The sequence below is a fragment of the Abrus precatorius genome, unplaced genomic scaffold (genome assembly GCF_003935025.1).
Source record: "Abrus precatorius isolate BTA unplaced genomic scaffold, Abrus_2018 Scaffold8, whole genome shotgun sequence".
Taxonomy (NCBI): Eukaryota; Viridiplantae; Streptophyta; class Magnoliopsida; order Fabales; family Fabaceae; genus Abrus; species Abrus precatorius.
The window spans coordinates 13,772,084-13,792,889 of record NW_020874428.1 but is presented as its reverse complement, the minus strand read 5'-3'; the positions used below and the strand labels follow the sequence as shown (position 1 = coordinate 13,792,889).

The 20,806-nt window shown below is 37.3% G+C and overlaps 1 non-coding gene across 1 annotated transcript; it reads left to right on the top strand.

Moving 5' to 3' along the window:
• The first annotated feature begins 2,616 nt into the window (after positions 1 to 2,616).
• LOC113848651 lies at positions 2,617 to 2,723 on the top strand. Its single transcript, XR_003501915.1, has one exon. It is a non-coding gene; the product is annotated as a small nucleolar RNA R71 (small nucleolar RNA).
• Positions 2,724 to 20,806: the final 18,083 nt, after the last annotated feature.

The following is a 20,806-nucleotide window of genomic DNA, read 5'->3' as shown; positions in this document are numbered from 1 at the left end:
GTAAATTTGACTCAGTATTGCTCAAGAATAAAACAACAATTCAGTTCAAACATCTATAATTATCTACCCCACATTGTAAGATTTGCATTGTCCTCAATCAAATATAAGAATTAAAGTGCAATTGAAACTTCCCTGAAAAGTAAGTAAATAAGCAAAGAATCTTGGGAAGCAAAACTAATATGAGATTGACTTGGAAAGGAAACCTGATTAAAATTGATTTATAAGAAGATTGAACTCAGTTCATAATGACAAAAGGAGTAGAACGATCAAAATAATGCGATAAAGAAACAGAAGCAATAAACAGACAAAAGCAATTTAAATCCTAAACATAACATAAGTAAAAAATTCAACAACTAAGACTCCTAATTGCAGACTAAACTGCTCATCATCTGAGTCTTCATCATCTATACTAAGAAAGTGGTCAGAAGGAGATAGGGTTCATGCTGGGGTGAGGACGCTTATTCAAAATATAAATAAATGAGGAAATAAATAACTAAATTAAAATAAACTAAACCTACCTAACCTAAATTATTTAATGTAATTCAACATTCAAAATTCAACATGGAGGAGTTTAAACTCCTCATTTGCAAAAGTTTGCAGTTGACCCCCTGGTACAGTTTGAGCCTATGTTTATTTACGTTAAAATTTCCTTTTTCTGGATGAGTTAATTCAATTATACCGCAAGGAAATACCTTATGCACAGTAAACGGTCCAGACCAATGAGATTTGAGTTTACCTGAGAATAATTTGAGGCGAGAGTTGTACAACAGTACTACTAAATCACCTTTTTGAAATAGTTTACCTCCCTTGATTTTTTTATGATGGTAGACCTTCAATTTTTCATCTGGTGGTTCATTAATGAATGGGTTGGGTTGCTTCTCTGATTTCCACTCCAAAACTTTGAAGTCTCTCTTTCTCCATAATGGCTTAGTGGCTTCTAAATGACACCACTGTTCTTGAGTTACCAAGCTCATATCATCTTTTCCTCTATCATGAACTAAGCTTCTTTCCAATGGGTTTGAAATCAAGAATTCCTGTGCATAATTAGAAACATAATCATTAATTACATTAATAAAGTAGCAAGAATCATCTTGTTTCAAAGACTTTTTTATTACATCAGGAATTTTGAAAGTGACTTTTTCATCTCCAACCCTCAAAATTAACTTTCCATCCCTCACATCAATTATAGCCCTTGCAGTAGCTAAAAATGGACGACCTAAGATCAAAGGGACATCAGTGTCCTCATCCATATCAAGAATTACAAAATCAACAGGAAAAATAAATTTGTCCACTTTTACAAGCACATCCTCAATGATACAACTAGGATATTTAATTGACCTATCAGCTAGTTGAATACTCATCCTAGTTGGCCTAGGTTCCCTTAAACCTAATTTCTTAAAAATAGAATATGGCATCAAATTAATGCTAACACCTAAATCAGCTAAAGCCCTATCAACTATCAATCTACCAATGAGACAAGGAAGAGTAAAACTCCCTGGATCCTTCAATTTTTCGGGCATCTTGTTTTGCAGAATTGCTGAGCATTCTTCATTTAGAGTTACTGTGGCTAACTCCTCCAATTTCTTCTTGTTGGATAGTAGATCCTTCAGAAATTTGGCGTACTTGGGCATCTGTGCCAAGGCATCAACAAACGGTAAATTAATATGAAGCTGACGAAATAAGGAAAGAAATTTACCAAACTGTTCATCGTCTCTGTCCTTCTTCAATCTAGCTGGGTAGGGGAGTGGGGGTATGAATTCTTTCACTGTAGGGGGTTTTTCTACAGTCTCCTCTTGACATTTATCCTCCTCTTCAACTGCATCTTTTTCTGTTTCTTGCTTCCCCTTCTCTTGTAATGTTCTGTCACTCCTTAATGTTACTGCATTGACCTGCTCCCTAGGATTAGTCTCAGTATTGCCAGGCAAGCTTCCTTGGGGTCTTTCTGATAGGAGTCTAGAAATTTGACCCAACTGAATTTCTAGATTATGGATAGAGGCTTGTTGATTTCTTAGTGCTGTCTTGGTGGATAGAAACCGAGATTCTGAAGTTTGAATGAATTTGGTCATCAGCTCCTCAAGGTTTGACTTCTTTTCGACTAGGGGTGGTGGTCGTTGATGTGGAGTTTGTTGAAACCCTGAGGGTGTGTTGTTCCGTATTGGTTGTTGATTGTTGTTCCACGGTGGGTTTGTATAGTTCCTCGAGCCCGGATTATTCATGCCATTATAATTTTGGTACAGAGGTCTGTTTCCTATCACATTGGCATGTTCTTCTTGAGTAGCTCGACACTCATGATTAGGGTGGCCTCCTCCGCAAATATCACATCTCATCACTGGAGCAACTGGATGGTTAACAGATAAACCATCAATCTTCTTTCCTAAGGCTTCAACTTGCATTGCCAAGGATGTCACTGCATCAAGACTATAGATCCCCGCCGATTTTGCAGGTTTGGATCGAGTGGAGCTCCACTGATAGTTGTTCATTGCCATTTCTTCAAACAGTTCTTGTGCAGCCCTTGGTGTCTTGCTATTCAAAGTACCCCCAGCTGCAGCATCTATCATTTGTCTTGTGGCTGGGTTCAATCCATTGTAGAAGGTTTGCACTTGAAGCCAGTCCGGAATCCCATGATGTGGGCATTTCCGCAACAATTCCTTGAACCTTCCCCCCGTATCGTATAATGTCTCTAACTACAACTGATAGAAGGAAGAGATATCGTTCCTCATTTTGGCAGTTTTCGCGGGAGGGAAATATTTTGCCAAGAATTTTTCCGCCATAGCCTCCCATGAAGTGATAGATCCTCGCGGGAGAGAGTTCAACCATTGCTTTGCTCTGCTCCTAAGAGAAAATGGGAATAGCCTCAAGCGGATTGCATCATCAGTAGCTCAATTAATCTTGAAAGTATCACAGATCTCCAGAAAATTAGCGATGTGAGCGTTTGGGTCTTCATCTTGCAACCCATCAAATTGAACAAACTGCTGAACCATCTGAATAACATTGGGCTTTATTTCAAAATTTCCCTGCACATCCAGACAGACAGTGCTAAACTCTGTCCCCGTTAATGATGGACGAGCATAATCGGACATAGTCCTTGGTTGATCTTCGTTGTTTGCCATTCCTTCTATGTGTGTTTGTGCGTTTTCCTCTGTACTAGCAGTCGCTTCTCTTTCTGAATTTTTCGCAAAGTTCTTTCGATCTCTGGGTCAAATTCAAATAGTTTTTCAGACAGTGCAGTAGAACGGGTTTTGATCATACACTAGAAAAATCAGCTCCTAAAAAGAATGAAAGCAAAATAGTTAAGTTAATTCAAGACTAAAGAAATAAATAAAATTAGTAAATACGTAATAAAGGGAATCCTAATTAAACAGTCCCCGGCAACGGCGCCCAAATTAAAATTACAAAAGAGATGAAATAAAATGCTTAATCCCATCCTCTTACCGTCTCTGAGTCTTTCGTCTCCAAAAAACCGCCTCAGGTTTGAGTTTAGTTCTCCTTTTATAGGAATTATCCTAGGGTTAATTTTCTCACAAAAGTTAAATTTCTGACGCGCGTAAAAGTACACGCCCAAGTACACGGCCATGTACTTGGCCGTGTACATCTCTGTTTTCTAATAGACGCCCTTCAAAGCTTTCCATAAAAGTACACGCTCATGTACATGGCCATGTATCTGGCCGTGTACATCTCTGGTTTTGATGATACACTTCAATTGACGCGACCAGTGAGATACACGCTCATATACACGGGCATGTACTTGCCCGTGTATATCTCTGGTTTATTTTTCTTCAATTCTCGACATCTTTAAGACTTTCACTTCTTGATCCTTTTTCCTGAAATATGAATAAAATGAAATTAATAATAGTAAATTTTCTCAATGAATAGCTTAAAACTCTCAATTATCATTCATGAATTACAATGTAGGATCAAGTATAGAAAGCATTTATCATTGACCATGAACAACATCATTTTCTAGCAGAGAATCGGGGCTAGTATTAAAACTTTGGAGAACCAAATGGGACAGTTAGCCTCATCTCTAAACCAGATGCAATGTCAAGTTTCAGGAAACCTCCCTGCACAAACTGTTATAAATCCCAAAAATGTGAGCGCAATCACCTTGAGGTTTGGAAAAGTGATGCAAGAGCCCACAATTCCCAATGAGAAGGAAGACTCAAGCTGTACTCCAGCTACAGTTAGTCAAAATAGAGAGGAAATGACTCAAGAACAACCAGAACCTACCCCTGCCCAACCAAGGCGGCAGAAGATGTTGAAGGCCAATTCCTATACCATTCCCTCAGAGAGTTATCCAGCCAAGTAAAAAGATTGAAGAGGCTGAGAAAGAGATTTTTGAGACTTTCAGGAAGGTAGAGGTGAACATACCTCTACTAGATGCAATCAAGCAAATACCCAAGTACGCCAAGTTCTTGAAAGACTTATGCACCCACAAGAGGCATCTTAAGGGTAATGAGAAGGTAAATATGGGTAGGAATGTTTCTGCACTTTTTGAAAAACAAAGGTCCACAATGCCTGAGAAATGTAAGGACCCGGGAACATTCACTATCCCATGCATTATTAGAAATAATAGGATTGAGAATGCCATGCTAGATTTAGGAGCATCAATAAATGTCATGCCTTTGTCCATTTTTACTTCACTGTCTCTTGGCCCTCTGCAGCCTACAGGTGTGGTTATTTAGTTAGCCAACAGAAGCATAACAAACCCAGTTGGGATTGTTGAAGATGTACTAGTCAGGGTGAATGATTTCATCTTCCCAGCCGACTTTTACATTTTGGACATGCAAGAGGGAGAGTCAATGAAGAGTGCTGGACCAATCGTATTGGGAAGACCGTTCTTGAAGACCGCAAGAACAAAAATTGATATGCATGCCGGGACACTTACCATGGAGTTTGAGGACAGCATTGTGCGCTTCAACATACTTGATGCTATGAAGCACCCATCTGAAGAACATTCTGTCTTCCAAATTGATTTATTTGATAGATGAACAATTTTCTGAATTCTTAGAAACAGATTTTTCTTTTGATTTTATTAAATGTATAGATATTCCCATTTGTGAATATTGTAATAATTCTTTTATGTGTGACTCTTGTATTTCTAACTTTTTGAATGTGAATTCTGTAACTTATAATATTGAATAGATTGAAAATTTGATAGGGGAAGAATGTGATGTTTTAAGTTCAGCAAGTACAATTGAATCTAACCCCTTTGATTTGAATGTTGCAGAGATTTCTTCTATTGAGAGTGGTAAACCACTTCCCTCTGTGGAGCAACCTCCCACACTGGAGCTTAAACCTTTACCAAAACATATGAAATATGCCTATTTAGAGGCAAATGAGAAGCTTCCAGTGATAATCTCCACCAAGCTGAATGTACAACAAGAGGAGAAACTCCTAGAAGTGATTAAGAGGCACAAGAAAGCTATAGGGTGGACCCTTGCTGATATTCCTGGAATCAGCCCCTCTCTTTGTATGCACAGAATATTATTGGAGGAGGGTGCTAAGCCAGTAAGGCAGCCTCAGAGGAGGGTAAATCCCATTATTCTGGACGTGGTGAAGAAGGAGGTCACCAAGTTGTTGCAAGCTGGGATTATCTACCCTATATCAGATAGCACTTGGGTTAGCCCGGTCCAAGTGGTCCCAAAGAAATCTGGACTCACTTTGGTGAAGAATGAAAAAGATGAGTTGATACCCACCAGAGTCCAAAATAGTTGGAGAGTCTGCATAGACTACAGGAGGCTTAACCAAGCGACCCGAAAGGATCACTTCCCATTGCCTTTCATTGATAAGATGTTGGAAAGGTTGGCTGGTAAGTCTCATTATTGTTTTCTTGATGGTTTTTCTGGTTATTTCCAAATTTGCATTGCACCTGAAGACCAGGAAAAAACCACTTTTATATGTCCTTTTGGCACTTTTGCCTATAGGAGAATGCCCTTTGGCTTATGCAATGCTCTAGGAACATTTCAAAGATGTATGTTAAGTATTTTTTCTGATTTAGTGGAGCATTGTATAGAAGTTTTTATGGATGATTTTACCGTGTATGGCCCATCTTTCTTTGCATGTTTGAATAATTTGGATAAAGTATTGAAAAGATGCATTGATACCAACCTTGTGCTTAATTTTGAAAAATGCCATTTTATGGTAGAGCAAGGTGTAGTGTTAGGCCATATCATATCTGAAAAAGGAATTGAAGTAGATCATGCAAAACTTGATGTTATTGCACAATTGCCTTACCCCTCTTGCATTCGAGAGGTTCGTGCTTTTCTTGGCCATGCAGGGTTCTACAGGAGATTCATTAAGAACTTCTCCAAGATTGCCATTCCCCTGTCCAAACTTTTGCAAAAGGAGCTGAGTTCAATTTTGATGAAAAGTGCAAGGAAGCATTTAATATGCTTAAGGAAGCCCTGACCACCACACCCATCATCCAACCTCCAAATTGGACTACAACATTTGAATTAATGTGTGATGCATCCAATTTTGCAGTGGGCGCTGCATTGACACAATGGGTTGGTAAGTTTCCTCACATCATTTATTATGCTTCTAGAACATTGGATCCAGCACAATGTAATTACACCACAATTGAAAAAGAATTGTTGGCCATAGTTTTTACATTGGACAAGTTAGATCATATCTGTTAGGGTCAAAAGTTGTGGTTTTTATTGATCATTCTGCCTTGAAGTATTTGCTGAAAAAGACAGATTCTAAGCCCAGGCTTATAAGGTTATCCGCTCTTACTTCAAGAATTTGATTTGGAAATCAAGGATAGAAGTGGAACTTAGAATTTGGTAGCCGACCACCTGAGCAGGATAGAGGGAGTTCTAGACCCTATTCCAATTTTAGATAATTTTCCTGATGAACAACTCTTAGAGTTATATGGTTCACAGGCACCCTGGTATGCTGATATTGTTAACTTTCTTATTGCCGGAGTTTTTCCAGCAAGTGCACCGAAAGCTAAAAAGGATAGGATAAGGAGTGAGGCCAAACATTACATTTGGGATGACCCTTATTTATAGAAATTCTGCAGTGACCAAGTCATCAGAAGGTGCGTGCCTGATGAAGAAATTCCATCCATCCTGCAGTTCTGTCACGCCTCAGCTGTAGGAGGTCATCAAGGACCTCAGAGGATAGCAAAAAGGTGCTTGGTGTAGGACTGTATTGGCCATCTATTTTTAAGGACTCATGGCAAGCATACTCTACTTGTGAGAGATGCCAAAGAGCGGGAGTAGTAATTACATGGAGACAAGAGGTGCCCCAACAACCCATTCTATATTGTGACATCTTTGATGTCTGGGGTATTGATTTTATGGGGCCATTCCCCTCCTCTTTTGGTTTTCTTTATATACTTCTTGCTATTGATTATGTCTCAAAATAGGTGGAAGCTAAAGCCACCAGAACTATGATGCTAGAGTTGTTGCAGAGTTTGTTCGTAGCAACTTATTTTGCAGGTTTAGAATTCCTAGAGTCATCATTAGTGATCAAGGAAGTCATTTTTGCAATAGTACTATGGAAGTCTTGTTGAAGAAATATGGAGTTGTACACAAAGTTTCCACTGCCTACCACTCACAGAAAAATGGGCAGACTGAGCTCTCTAATAGGAAAATCAAGAAAATACTTGAGAGAGTAGTGCAGCCCCACAGAAAAGACTGGAGTCGCAGGCTTGATGATGCCTTGTGGGCATATAGAGCAACATTCAAGACACCCTTGGGAATGTCACCATACAGGGTGGTCTATGGAAAAGCCTGCCATCTGCTAGTTGAGGTGGAACACAAAGCTTATTGGGCACTAAAGACTTGCAATATTCATTATGACTCAGCTAGAGAGCAGAGGAAATTACAGCTGCAAGAGTTAGAGGAGCTACGTCTTGAGGCCTATGAGAACTCTAGAATTTACAAGGAAAAGACCAAACAATACCATGACAAGAAGATTTCAAGCAAAGAGTTCTATGTTAGTCAAAAGGTTATTTTGTTTAATTCTCGTCTTAAACTCATGCCTGGAAAGCTCAAATCAAGGTGGCTTGGACCCTTCACCATTACAAAGGTATTTTCCTATGGTGCAGTAGAGATCATAAGTGACTCCACTAGTAAAAGCTTTATGGTGAATGGGCACCGCTTGAATCCATTCTTGCAAAACTCAGCTACCTTGGAAGAAGTTGAGGAGATTAACTTGAAATCACTATGCACCAACCTCCATTCCAACCCTTGGCCCCCATAACTCATTTCATACGTCAAGCTAGTGAAGTTAAAGAAGCATTGTGTGAGAGGCAACTCACAAGTTGATTAAGAATTTTTAATTTTTATTTTTATTTTTATTTTTATGGTTCTTTTCATTCAATAAGCATTTTTATGATTGAGCTGTGAATTGAGATGAATTAAACATAATTTTATTACATATTCTTCATTCTTTGTATAGTAGACAGTTTTAAATTTTGAATTTGATTCATGCAGAGACCATAGGAATTTCCTATGCTCCAAGACATATCCAAGGTGCCCACTTCCATTTCATAGTAGATACTTTCATACTAAGGTAAGTGAACCCACTCACTGTAGTTTTCACTTTCAGCCTATAGTGATCACTTTCAAAAGGTTTATGGGTCATGAGTCTACGCGTAATCACTCCCAGTTCATAGTGAACACGCACAGATGACTAGAATATATAAGGCTCTCTGTAGTTATCACTTTGGTTCCGTAGTGATAACTACAGAGGCACCTCCTGGGCCACCCATGATGCGCGTAGTTACTTTCTTTTCATAGTAACTACGTGCAACCCACTTCACAAAGCGCCTTCTCTGTAGTTCTCTCTTTCACGCCATAGTAATTACGCGCGACACTTAGCTTACAAAATATAAATACGCATTCTTACTATGGTTTGAAAGTGATAACGCCCACAACCTATATAAATTGAAAGTGACTACTCCAGCCTTCACTTTCACTCATCCTCTGAACACTCTCACTCTCATCTCCAACCTTCCTGTGATTCCTCCCTTTCCCTTCGTTATTATGTGCTAAAACCCATTCCATTCTACATTTCTATAATAATCTCGAACTCCCACCCAGCAAATATGGTCAACACACCAAGGAAGAGCACTCCAAGGTCCAAGAGGGCCAAAACAGCTGGTGCATCTTCCTCTGCACCCCCACCTAACTATGACCCCAGGTTCAAGTCATTGGAGCATGAAGAATATTTCAAAACAAATATCTTGAGAAAGAAGCTAGTGCAGGACCGTAACTTTGAAATTCAAGAAGGTACTTATCCCCAATTTGAGGAGGAGATTCAGAGGAGAGGATGGGATCTTTTCACGACTTGTGTTGGTAATGGGTGGAAGGAAATCACTCAAGAGTTCTTTGCCAACATAATAAGAGTTAAAGGTGACACTCTCCCTCCCAGACACAGCATGGTGAGGGGAAAACTGATCAACTTCACCCCCTCCAACATTCAGAGAGTTCTGAATATTCCAGCTGTGCATACCACCTTTAGCATCCAAGAGGATAAGGAATACAAGCCTATCCTTGAAACTGTCTGCAAGGAAGGTGAAAATTGGGAATTTGACTGCAAGATACAGCCCAAGAACTTAACCACAAGGCACCTAATCCCTGCAGTAAAAGTATGGAGTGTCTTCATTCTCAGTTCTTTCATGCCGGTCCTCCACTCTTCTACCTTAGCAGTGAAGAGAACAGAGCTCATTTATCCAATTCTAACAGGCATGCCCATCCATATGGGTGAGGTAATCAGTAATGCCATCATGGACATCTTGAGTAGGAGCAGAGATTCCATGGGTTTTCCATCCATCATCACCATGCTATGCCAAGATGCTGGGGTAGATTTTGGAGACTACTTGCAAAAAATCAGAGCTGCCCCTCCTATTACTACAACAATGGTGAAGGACTTCTTCAAACCCAGAAAGACTGCTAACCCAGGACTATCGCTACCAGCTGACTAAAGAAGGGATACTCCAATGAGGATGAGGGAGCAGATGAAGCAGCTTGCTCTAAGGCAGGATTTCATTCATGCTGGGCAGAAGGCGCTCTTGACTTTGATGGACACTATACTGCTGAACATAGGGAAGAAGCTGGGGATGACTACCACGCAGCTTTATGAAACTCCTACTTCCAGTACCCCTTACCAGCGAGCAGCAGTCCAGAGTGACCTTCCACCCTTTTTCCTTCTCTTGCCCCTACCAGAGCTGAAGCAGATGACAGCAGCTCTAGTACCTCAGATGAAGACCTCCCAGTAGCAGTAGCAGAAGATGATGATGATGACTCTGCCTTTTCCAGCTCTGATGAAGATGCAATTTAGTCTTAGTTTCTTTGTCACTGCACTCACTTTTCACTTACTTTCTACTATTTCCCTGTATTTACTCTTAGTTTCTTTGTCACTGCACTCACTTTTCACTTACTTTCTACTATTTCCCTGTATTTACTGCTAACCATCAATTCCTTGTAAATATCGCACATTTATGTTTCCACCTTTACTGCTCTATTTTCGTATTATCCCTCTTAATCTCAACATCTCCAACATTTTCTCTTATATATATATATCTATTCCATTTTCTAGTTTAATGTTTGCTCCCTATACTGAATCTGTGTATATTTGTGCAGAAAATGCCCTCAGTCCCATCAAGAGGAGCATGAATTTGACCTCTGACTTGTGATTCTACTTTCTATGAAATGAGGGTGATCTCTTTGCCTCTGTTTCCATTGTTCTTAGTCTAATTTTCTTGCACAGTTCTAACTGAAAATACAAAAAAATATTTTCCTTATCTCTCTTTTAATATAGTCCAGTTTTGTAATTCCATAGTTACATTTTGATTGCACTTCCCATTCAACTCATGATCATTCTCTATTTTTGAATATTTTCGTTCCTACCATGCTGCATATATTTTCTTGTACGGTGAATTGTAATCACATGTTGTTAAGTAATTATCACTTTTTATCATGGTAGAGAATTGAGCCTTTAAATTCCTTTATGTGTGCCATTTACATGTATTGTTGCATCTATCCTCTAAAACTTGCCCTGCTTCTTAATTGAATATGCATTGTGCAATCTTCCATCTAGATGATTGAGGCCATCTTTGCACACACACACCTATCATTCAACACTTTTGCACCTAATTTCTCTTCTTCCACACTCCTTCTTTTGCCAAACTTAGTCTGCAAAAATATTCCTTCCTTTAATAGAGGTATTTCTTTTGAGTTGCATCAAGAGTGGATGCAATAAACTAAGTTTGGGATGCTGATTATGATTGTAGTTGCTTGAGGACAAGCAAGCTCTTAAGTTTAGGGTGGTGAGGATTTTACATGTCAATATTACATGTCAAAAAACAAATTTGCTTGAATTTAAAGAAGAAAATGATTGTCAAAGTCTATAAAAAATGATGATGAATGAAAACGAAAAAGAAAAAATACAGCAAGTCATTTTGTCTCCACATAAGGCAAAGTAAATGAAAAATATGGTGAAAGAGAGCTTGAATATCACTTGCTGCATCATTTTATGCATTCCACTCTTTGTTGTTGTACTCACTCACTCAAAGGAATTCCCTCCTCTTAAAAATCCACTTGAGCTTTTGATCCTCCTTGATCAAAATTTGACCTAACTTAATACATTTGTGACCAACAAAGTCCTCTTGATAAGTGGTTCATTGTATCTAGGCAAAGGAGATTGAGAATATGGGCAAGCATATGGTAGGGTGAGGCAAAATGCATGAACTGAGGGAAAACACTTAGCCTGAAATATTGATGAGTGAAGAGTGAAACACCACCTTGTGAGCTAGATAATTTCTTTGCATTGTGTGGATTACATGAAACCTTGCTAGATTTTTGGTTCAGTTTAGTGGGACTTTGCTTGGAATTAATTGATTTGGGCATGATTTCTTTGTTGAATGAATCCATGATTGTGGAAACATTGGAAGTGTCAATTAGAGTTTGATTTTGGAATGAAAATTTTGAAAGAAATTTTTTTGGATAACTCCAACCCTCTTACAAGTGACTTTACTGAATTTTGATTTGCTTGAGGACAAGCAAAAGTTTAAGTTTGGGGTTGTGATGAATCCACATTTTATTAGTTTTTTACTTGTCATTTTAATGTTTCTTAATAGAAAAAGTAAACCTAGGAATTGCAAATAACATAAAAACATCATTTTGGTCAATTTATAATAGGTTTCTTAATTTTTGGTTAAATTACATTGATTTACATTGATATAGTTTGCAATTTTGATCATTTGAATAATTGTGCAAGAGTTTCTAGACTTTTTCCATGAATTTTTAGCATTTGAGAAAGTTTGAGGTGAAAGTGATCACTTTGGAGTCCATAGTGAACACTACAGCAAGCTAGTTCCAGAAGGGCAGACCAGAGTGATCACAATGAACCCATAGTGACAACTCCAGAGAGGCCAAAAAGTACAAGACTTGCGCGTAGCTACTATGGAACCATAATAGACACTCTGGAGCAGCCAAAGTTATCACTCTGATACCAAAGTGACAACTCCAGAGAGGCCAAAAACATAGGACCTGCGCGTAAACATATGGAGCGAGAGTAACCACTCTGGGGCGTTGTGCGTTATCACTATGAAGCCAAAGTGATAACTCCAGAGAGGCCTAAATCACAGGTCTTGCGCGTAACAACTATGGACTGCGCGTAAACACTATGGAACGCTGCGCGTTATCACTATGAATCCATAATAGTCACTTTGGGCAAAAATTTCTGCACTATAAATAGGATTTGAGAAATTAGGGTACGGAGCTTTTTACATAACTTTAGATTCTTTTGCCACTTTGGGAGCATTTTGCAGAGCTTAGGATCCTTGGGTGACAGCCAAGGCCAATATTAAGGTTTGATTTACAATTTCTCTTAATTTTCCTTTAATTCTTGCATTATGATGTTGATTTCCCTTTGTTTCCATCTTGAATTTGTAAGACCCATCCCTATGGAGGGCTAAACTTTCTTCTAATCCTTAGTGAGTTCATGGATTCTTGAATTCCTGGGTATGAATGTCAATGTAATTCCCTTTTCTTCATGAATTTACATTTCCCAACTCTGTGAATTGAATTAATGGTTGAATGAGGGGGACATTGCTTAATTAACCCTAATTCATTTTAATGAAATTCTTAACTTAGTTTGCTTAATCCTAAGTTGATTTCTAAGGTTGCGTAATCTTGGAGATGAGAGATTGGAACCCATGTAAATTGCTTAATTTGTATGGGATATTAAGGTTAATTCTTGCTTTTTGAGTTACCCTAATTCAGAGGAAGAGGAAAAGTATTGAATCTTGAGAGGGATAGGAGTAGAATTACATGAACAAACTAAGGATTGCATATTTCATTGATTGGATTCATTAATTTCATCAGTTGCCTTTACATTAAAATTAGAATTACACAAAACTCCCTTGTTTTAATTGCCTTCACAGTAAATGTTCACAACATGTTCAATGTATGTTACAAACCAAAGTCATTGGAGACAACCTAGGCTTGCACCCTAGATACTACAAACTTTTTCTGCATATTTTGAAGAAGGTTGACGACAATTCTTTTTGCAAAATGAAACAAAAATTTTGTGTATCATCAAGGATCGGTTTCGTAATTCATTTAACATCAAAACCGGTTTCATCTCTTTCTTCTTTCCCTTTTGCTAATTATGATTTTGGATTGAAGTTATTTGTTTGGATTGATAATTGTGTAGCTGTTTGATTGCATATTATACGGTTGATGTATGTAATTAAGTTTTGAAGGAAAGTGAATTAGATTTTCATATTTGAGATCTAAGATTAATGGCATTGGTGAATTAAATTAATACAAATCGATTAGGTTATATAGGTTTCTGAATTTTGAGCGATTGTATGTTAATTGAATGCATGAAGATTTTCATGTGAATGCTTAATTTGAATTGAGGTTTCATTCAAATTATATGTTAATCACTAATTTGTTGGCTGATGCATCTTCTTAGAATCTAGTGATAGAATGATCATAGTTTTTCTAAATTCTTAGATTAGAGTTTTAAATTCTTGTTAACTTTTTATTCTAATCAGCATTATTTTATAAGTCAAACCTCATCTAAATTTATAATCGTATAACATTATCATCATTGGGAGACGACTCGGATTGCACATCTTACTACATAATTTTTATGCAATTCAGTTTTTAATAATTTGTCTGAGCACGACACTCGCGATCATCAACATGAGAAAATCAAGATGATTAGAAAAAAGATGAAGATTGCATATGATAGGCAAAAAAGTTATTATGATAGAAGAAGGAAACCTTTGGAGTTCCAAGTAGGTGACCATGTGTTTTTGAAAGTTTCACTTGTCACTAAGGTTGGGAGAGCTCTGAAATACAAGAAGTTATCTCCTAAGTTTATTGGACCATTTGAAGTACTAAGTAAAGTTGGTCCCATAGCTTATCAGGTAGCTATGCCTTCGAATCTCTCAAATTTGTATCCTGTATTTCACGTATCTCAAGTCAGAAAATATATATTAGATTCCACTCATGTGATTAAAGTAGACCCTATTCAAGTAAGAGAAAATTTGTCATATGATATACAACCAGTGAAGATTATTATCACCATATTAAGCAATTAAAGGGTAAGGATATTTCATTAGTAAAGGTAATATGGAATGTAAGTGATGAGGGAGATGTTACATAGGAGAGTGAAAGTAAGATGAGAGAGTTATACCCTGATCTTTTTGTAACTTAGTCAATTTTGGGGGCAAAATTCTTTAAAGAAGGAGAGAGTTGTAACACCTAGTATTTTAAAGTATTAATTGAAGAATTATTTGATATTAAGTGTGATTGGAATGAATTTGCAAAGAATTTCTAAGTGTTTGATGGAGGTGAAGTACATGAAATCTCGCTCGAGCGAGATAATCCTCGCTCATGTGAGAAGGAAGAATCTCGAACATTCATTTTCAGAGGCCTCTTGCTCAAGCGACGGCAATATCAGCAAATCTCACTCAAGCTAGATCTATGGCGGTTTGCAAAGTGAGCTATATATAAAAGGGTTCCCATGAACGAAAATTTTCATTTCTTAACTTCCCTTAAGCTCTTAAGAGATCGAAACCCTTCAATTCTCATTTTCTCTCTTATTAAACCTCTCTAAGCTTAGATTTCTCTCCAGATCTAGGATCGTGTGTTCATTTTAAACAATTTAAAGTAAGTTTCTCTAAGCTTGAATCTAAATTTACATTTTATTTCTCTTCATCTCAAATTTCTTATGGTTTTTAAGATAAACTTTAATTTTATGCAGTATAATCTTTGTTTTGTGAAAAATAATCTGTGAAAAAGTGAGAAAAATTAGTTGTTTATGTGGTTTTATGATGAATATATAGATATATGGGAAAAATATGTTATTATGTTCAAATAGTGTATGATAAGGTATATTGAGGATGGTTGATATGATGTTGTGATTTTGTGACATGAAAAATATAAAGAGATAGATGCTACATGTTTGAATATATTATGGTTCATCTAAAAATGAAGTGTATTGTGAATATGCCATGGTTTGATGTATATGATGAAAAGTATGTGGAAATATAATGAAAAATATGGGTGAACATGAGAAATGACATATTTGGATGTACTCAAAAAGAGTATGAGATGGAAATAAATATAATGTAAATAGTTACAGAGATACATGGGGGTATGGAAGATGGAGACGATATGGGATATCTAGGAGGAAATGCAAGGTGGTGAGTGACCCTTATTTGTTCAAGATTGGGGTGGATGGTCTAATTAGGAGGTGCATTCCACAAAATGAACAATCTGAAGTATTATGGCATTGCCACAACTCAGAATATGGAGGCCATCATGCAAGTTCAAGGACTGTTGCAAAGTCTTGCAAGCAGGTTTCTTTTGGCCTACACTCTTCAAGGACGCCAAGAAGTATATTGAAAACTGTGATAAGTGTCAAAGAACTGGCAACATATCAAGGAGGCATGAGCTGCCATTGACAAATATTTTAGAAGTGGAGCTATTTGATGTATGGGGGATTGACTTCATGGGACCTTTTCTCCCATCATTTTCTCATGAATACATTTTAGTGGCAATAGATTATGTTTCCAAATGGGTGGAAGCCATCCCCACAAGATCAAATGATGCCAAAGTAGTGATATCCTTTATAAGAAAGAACATTTTTGCAAGGTTTGGAGTACCCAGATTTCTGATAAGTGATGGAGGTACCCACTTCTGCAACAAATACCTTGAAGCAGTATTAATGAAGTATGGTGTGAAGCACAAGGTTGCTACTCCATATCATCCACAAACAAGTGGACAAGTGGAAGTGTCAAACAGAGAAATCAAGCAGATTTTGGAGAAAGTAGTGAGTAGTTTAAGAAAAGACTGGTCAAAGAAACTAGATGACTCCCTGTAGGCATACAAGACTACTTTTAAAACTCCAATTGGTATGTCACCATACCAATTAGTCTTTGGAAAGGCATGTCACTTACCTTTGGAGTTGGAGAACTGAGCTTACTAGACTATTAAGTGGCTGAGTTTTGATCTACCAAGTATTGGAAAGAAGAGAATTCTGCAATTACATGAATTGGAGGAGTGTAGACAGCAAGCTTATGAGAATGCAAAGTTGTACAAAGAAAGAACCAAGAGTATTCATGACAAATTCATTTTGCAAAGAGAATTCAAACTTGGACAGCAAGTGCTGTTGTTTAATTCCAGATTGAAATTATTTCCAGGGAAGCTGAAATCAAGATGGTCTGGACCCTTTCTGATCAAGGAAACATCTCCCTTTGGAGCAATTCTGATTGAGGATCAAAGGACATGGAAAGAATTCAAGGTTAATGGCCAAAGATTAAAGGTATATCATGGAGAGGAGTTTACAAGGAATATCTCATGCATGAAATTGGTTCCTCTTGAGTGAGGAACATTTAACGTCAAGCTAGTGACGTTAAAGAAGCGCTTTTTGAGAGACAACTCACATTTCTAACCCATTTTAAGCTTTTTGTATTGTTTTAGAAGTTTGCATTTCATATTTACAACTTCTGCAGTTTCTGCAAATTAGAATTCTACTGCATCTGATTTTCTGAGGTGAATTTGATAAGTGATTAGAGGTTTGATGTTTTGAATATGTATTTGAAGGTTTAAAGTGTGACAAGTGAGTTATTTGAGTTTTGAAAAGCAATCGATTAATGAAAGGAGTCACTATGTTGCAGGGAAGGAGTTACGCAGAGAGTGAAATTTGATGTTTGTTGTTCGCAATCTAACACTAGCAAGTGCACTAGGATTGCAGCAAGTGATGAGTAAATTTAAGATCCAAATATCGTCTCCACAGGGAATTTAGATTCAAGTATCACTTCATAGAATTATAACCATTCAAGCTTTTCGAAATTGTAAGGATAGTGGTAACATGTAATAACAGCAAACTAGAACAATTAGAAGTAAAATGAACTTGCAGAAAACAGAATAATGAACACACAGTTATGTGATAACAGAGGGAGAAACCATAGCTAGGGAAATGCTTCACCAAAACTCCAATGTTTAATCAATAAAGTTCTGAATTAACAAGCAATTGGAAAGAATGACAATCAGTTTCACATTATACTATTCAAAGGTTAATTCATTAACTCAGTGAACCTAACATTCAATTAAACCATTCTAATTCCTTAGATCTGATTCAATTCAATGTTGCTTTAAGTGTAAGAAACCAAAAGATTGCAAGATCAAAGTTCCTTATCCCTAAGAAAACTAAAATCTCGGTGATTGGTTCAGATCTGAAGAACAAATTCAATTTCCATTGACAAAGGTTCCTCTGAATTTAGTTAATCAAATTTCCATTCAATTTCCACGTGAAGTTCAGAATCAATCACTCAATCTATTCCAAAGCTTGAAATGCAGATCCAAATCAATTCAACATATTCTTTTCAGATCTACAATCCCTAACTATAAACGAATTACACAGCCATGGCAGCAGAAGAAGAAAAAGAAAGAGAAAAAGAGAAGAAGAAACTCAGAGGGAAGTGTACCTTGGTTGAGATGCAGAAATGATGTTCGAACAGGGAAGAAGAAGCTTCTGAATCGCAATGCAGAGATTGATAAGTGGAGAGCTCTCAGAGAGGGAAGGGATTTTTGATTTAAAAATGTATGTGCGTATTCACCCTTAGCAATATTTATAGGCACGCCCAAGCACGTGACTACTTTGGAGAATAAAAGTGACTTTTATGTTATTAAAATTCCCAGTGTTATCACTATTATTCGTAAGAGTGAATGTTCCAGAGAGTGGATTTTTCAGAGTGAGGCGCGCATTATCACTATTGCTGAGCAAAGTGATAACGCGCAGCAAAGTGATAACTTTTTTCAGTAAAAGTACTAACGCGGAAGTATTAAAAGTTTACTTACCTGTGCGTAGTCACTCTTGACAGAAAAAGGAAGCGTTCCAGAGGGCTCATTTTCCCATCTATCTCTGCGTGATCACTTTTATCAGTAAAAGTGATTGTTCCAATAGAGATCCTCAAAATGTATTCTTTGCGTAGCTTCTTTCCTGCAACATAGTGACTCCTTTCATTAATCAAATTCATCTAAACTCTCAATTAACTCACTTCTCATACTCTAATCCTTCAATTTACTTCTCTCAATTCCAAATCTCTAATTATTTATCATATTCAATTAAGAAAAACAGCTGCAGCAACATATTTGCAGAACTTAGATAAAATTGCAAAACATGATTATACAGATTTCTAATTTTGCAGATACACATTCTAAACATTGAACCTCAAATCAAGTACCAAATTCACTTCAGCAGAGATATGCAGCAGAATCAAATTGCAGAAGTTTCAGATTATGCAGAATTTTAAACCTTCAAATACACATTCACCACATCAAATCTCTAATCAACTATTAGATTCACTTCAGAAAATCAGATGCAGCAGAACTTGCAGGGAATTAAAAAAAAATGAATATGCAGAATTACAAATTTCAGAAACTGCAGAATATGAAATACAAACTCCTAAAACAATACAAAAAAACTTAAAATGAGTTAGAAATGTGAGTTGCCTCTCACAAAGCGCTTCTTTAATGTCACTAGCTTGACATTAGTTGTTCCTCACTCAAGAGGAACCAATTTCAAGCATGATATGTTTCTTGCAAACTCTTCTCCATGATAGACCTTCAATCTTTGGCCATTGACCTTGAATTCCCTTCCTGTTTTCTGATCTTCTATAAGAATTGCTCCAAAGGGAGAGGTTTCCTTTATTAAAAATGGTCCAGACCATCTAGATTTCAATTTCCCTGGGAACAAGTTTAACCTTGAATTGAATAATAGCACTTGCTGGCCAGGTCTGAAATCTTTTTGCAGAATGAACTTGTCATGGATTCTCTTGGTTCTTTCTTTGTACAATTTTGCATTCTCATATGCTTGCTGTCTGAATTCCTCCAATTCATGCAGCTGCAGAACTCTATTCCTTCCAGCACTTGACAGATTGAAATTAAGCCATTTTGTAGTCCAATATGCTCTATGTTCCAGCTCTAGGGGTAGGTGACAGGCCTTTCCAAATACTAACTGATATGGAGACATACCAATTAGAGTTTTAAAAGCAGTTCTGTGTGCCCACAGTGAATCATCCAGCCTCTTTGACCAATCCTTCCTTGAGCTGTTCACTACTTTCTCTAGAATTTGCTTGATTTCTCTATTTGAGAGCTCCACTTGTCCACTTGTTTGTGGATGGTATGGAGTAGCAACCTTATGCTTCACACCATATTTCATTAATACAGCTTCAAGATACTTGTTGCAGAAGTGAGTACCTCCATCACTTATCAGCACTCTAGGCACACCAAATCTTGAAAAACTGTTCTTTCTTATAAAAGAAATCACTACCTTTGCATCATTTGATCTGGTGGAAATTGCTTCTACCCATTTAGACACATAATCCACTGCCACTAGAATATATTCGTGTGAAAATGATGGGGGAAATGGTCCCATGAAATCAATCCCCCATACATCAAATAATTCCACTTCTAAGATGTTGGTTAATGGCAGCTCATGTCTTCTTGATATATTTCCAGTTCTTTGACATTTGTCACAGTTTTCTACATACCTCTTGGCATCTTTGAAGAGTGTAGGCCAAAAGAAACCTGCTTGCAAAACTTTTGCAGCAGTTCTTGAACTTGCATGGTGGCCTCCATATTCTGAATTATGACAATGCCATAATATCTCAGCTTGCTCACTTTGTGGAATGCATCTTCTAAGTAACCCATCTACTCCAATTTTGAACAGGTATGGGTCTTCCCACACATAGAATTTGCTATCATGTAAAAACTTCTTTTGCTGCCAAGTAAACCTCTTTGGAATGACTTGAGTGGCTTTAAAATTTGCAATGTCAGCAAACCAAGGCATGTTATCTACTGCGAACAACTTTTCATCTGGAAATTCTTCATTTATTTCCAATGATTCAGTGGTTGAACTCTCCAAAGGTAATCTGGATAGGTGGTCAGCAACACTGTTCTCTTTCCCCTTCTTGTCTTTGATCTCTAGCTCAAATTCTTGGAGGAGTAGAATCCATCTTAATAATCTGGGCTTTGCATCCTGTTTTGTCAAGAGATATTTAAGAACAGCATGATCAGTGTATACAATCACTTTTGAACCCATTAAATATGATCTGAACTTATCAAAAGCATATACAACAGCTAAAAGTTCTTTTTCTGTTGTTGTGTAATTCACTTGTGCAGGATTTAACACTTTGCTTGAATAATAGATAGCATGTAATTTCCTATCTTTTCTCTGTCCTAAAACAGTACCCACTGCACTATCACTTGCATCACACATGAGTTCAAAAGGTAGTTTCCAATCTGGTTTTGCAAGAATAGGTGCAGAA